Source organism: Lontra canadensis, unplaced genomic scaffold (assembly GCF_010015895.1).
Source record: "Lontra canadensis isolate GAN:19392208 unplaced genomic scaffold, GSC_riverotter_1.0 scaffold41, whole genome shotgun sequence".
NCBI lineage: Eukaryota > Metazoa > Chordata > Mammalia > Carnivora > Mustelidae > Lontra > Lontra canadensis.
In genome coordinates, this window is record NW_022631035.1 from 9931157 (window position 1) to 9934363 (window position 3207).

The following is a 3207-nucleotide window of genomic DNA, read 5'->3' on the forward strand; positions in this document are numbered from 1 at the left end:
AGGAGTTGGGTGTGGTAGGGACGTGCAATTCTATTCCCCAAAGTTGCCCCTTTGGGGAAAGATGGGAGAATCAACATTCAGAGGTAGACAAGATAATCCCTAAGCAGCTCAACCTTAGGAGTGTATCAGTTATTCTATGCACTTACTTATATTAGCATCTTGAGATGGGTATTGTTTCTGTATATACATATATATAATTTTCATATGATAGAGACGTATTTGTATAAGCATATAGTAATATCTTTAAATGCATGGGAATGCAAACTGGATGGGATTTGTTTTTCATTTGAAGGCTCCCTAGCATGTCATGGGAGTGTAGCATTCCTGGCTCCCCCTGGCATTAAATATTAAAAGTATGCTCCAGTGGCCGTGAAATACAAAAACACCTCTATAAATTCCCAAACACCAGAGAGTGGGGCTGCCCTGGGTGAGAACGAGTCCATGAACAGAGGCTGAGAGGTTAAGTCTCAGATACTTCCCTTTTGAGGTCCGGGGCCCCTGACTCCACCTTCACTGGTCACAGCAAAGACCACAGCTCTTTGTAAGGAGCTCTTCCCCATCAGGGATGGGATTGGCAAGAAACCACCTTCCAACTTCTCCCACTTAGAATGTTTGCCTTCACCAGGCCTGAAGCTGATCCGCCGTCTTTGAATCTCTGACATTGACAAAAGGAAGTACAGAAAGTACAAGGAAAAAAAAAATCAACTTGGGGTGTTGTACCAACTGTAAAGGACAAATGTGTGCTATACCCTCAACCCAATAGGTAACCCTTTGTTTTCAGGTCCTATTTTAAGTTTAATGAATCATTTGAAACATTTTAGAAATGTCACAATTTGCTTTCTGTACTTTGTAACTTTTAAATATTTTAATGAGATGTAAACAATGGTTCCAAAGTACTCTGGGAAAGAGAGGCACAGAAAATCCCCTGTCTAAAATGAGGGGAATGTCTGTCAAATCTGTCAAATAAATAAAATATTTAAAAATAAAATAAAATAAAATAAAATGAGGGAAATTAGACCTGTACAATGTGTCAGGCACCATGCTGGATTTTTTTTAAGATTTTATTTATATATTATTACAGACAGAGATCACAAGTAGGCAGAGAGGCAGGCAGAGAGAGAGGAGGAAGCAGGTTCCCTGCTGAGCAGAAAGCCCGATGCGGGGCTCGATCCCAGGACCCTGAGATCATGACCTGAGCCGAAGGCAGAGGCTTTAACCCACTGAGCCACCCAGGCGCCCCCATGCTGGATATTTTGTATAATGTTTTTTGTTTGTTTGTTTGTTTTTTAATATCCTCATACCAGCCCTGCATGGTTGATACTATTGTCACGATTTTTTTTTTAAAGATTTTATTTATTTTTTTGAAAGAATGAGAAGAGAAGGAGAAGGGGGAGGGGCTTGGGGGAGAGAGAAGTGGACTTACTGCTGAGCAGGGAGCCTGACATGGGGTTCGATTCTGGGTTGTGACCTGAGCTGAAGAAGGCAGAGGCTTACCCAACTGAGCCCATCCAGGCACCCCAATTGTCACCATCTTGATGTATGAGGAAACTGAGTCAAACAAAGTTTAAAAAAGCCTAAAAAGTATTAGTAAGACATATATCACTTTTAGAAAGGTTGATTTTAAATTTTTTTTAAAGATTTATTGATTTATTTGAGAGAGAGAGAGAGAGAGAGTAGGGTGAGGAGCAGGGGGAAAGCATCTCCAAACAGACTCCCTGCTACATGAAGAACCAGACACAGGGCTCGATCCCACGTCCCTGGGATCATGACTTGAACCAAAGCCTGCAGTTGGTTGCTCAACTGACTGAGCTACCCAGGTGCCCCTTGAGTTTAGAATTCAATGTGTCTCTAACTTTGATAGCAAATACTTCATTTGACACCTTTTAAAATGTAAATACATATTCTTCTATCTCACCCTCGTGGAATCCAAAGATAACCCCTCCACTGAAATTAAATTTATTTCAGTTATTTTTAATGACAGCTCCAAGAAGTGTGAAAGAGAAATTGTATCTGTCGATTATTCCGGGACTTCTCAGGAGACCCAGACTCCTGTCGTTGTGCCCTGTGAGTTAAAGATAGAACACCATGAGCTATTCTGGCCCAGATGCAAATACACCCGGAGTATCACATGGGCTCTCCATGTTCTGTAGAAAACCAAGAAAGAAACAAAAGCTGCATCTGTATGTGGCGAGGGTGTAAACATGGAAACAAGGAAGTGTAGGTGCCTGCCACTTGCTGTCCATTCATCCGTTTAGATATCCCATCTCCCTGTCTTCCTGATGCTCTGTGGCTGAAAGAGGGACTCCATGGAACCGAGTGGTTGTACGGTGTTTCTCCTGGGCTAGCTCATGCTCCTATATTTTGGTTTTCCTTTTTTTTTTTTTAATATTTTATTTATTTATTTGACAGACAGAAATCACAAGTAGGCAAAGAAACAGGCAGAGAGAGGAGGAAGCAGGTTCCCCACTGAGCAGAGAGCCCAATGTGGGGCTCAATCCCAGGACCCTGAGATCATGACCTGAGCCAAAGGCAGAGGCTTTAACCCAATGAGCCACCCGGGTGCCCTATATTTTGGTTTTCTAAGAAAGGGGTCATTGGCCAAACCTTTGATTTTTGTCACGTTTAGGGACAAAAATTAGCTGCATTGCTTAAAAAGCCAACGATACAATTTCTCCTACGGATCTTATTCAAAATGATCCCACATTCACTAGGCTTGACAAATAGTCATCACCGTAACTGTCAGAGCTACGGTCATTTCCTCATTCCCTTGAGCAAGCTATTTCTTCTTTCTCTTCTTATTCTTGTTAATTTTGTTGTTTGGGGTGGGGTGTCTTTGGTGGAAGGCTGCCCAGTGAAAGTGCTTTTCCTTCTCTTTTAGAAGTACTGACTTAGGCAGATTAAATGGGTATGGGATTAGTTACCGCACTTAAAATTCACCGGAGGCAAACATGGCTCAGCCTGCTCAACGCCGTGATATAAACTGGATGGCTTGAATGTCAACTCATTCATGATGCTATGCCAAGCTCTATACAGCCATGAGAATTCCAAGTCTCAAGCGAAGGATGTGAGGGGTTAGGTTAGTATGTTTTCTACCACAAATTCAGTAAGTCTGGATTAAAAAACAACAATGACAAAAAAGTCATTTAAACTAAAAATAAAAATGTGTGCTAAAGAATGAATTGCATGTTTCCTAAATATTATTAGCCT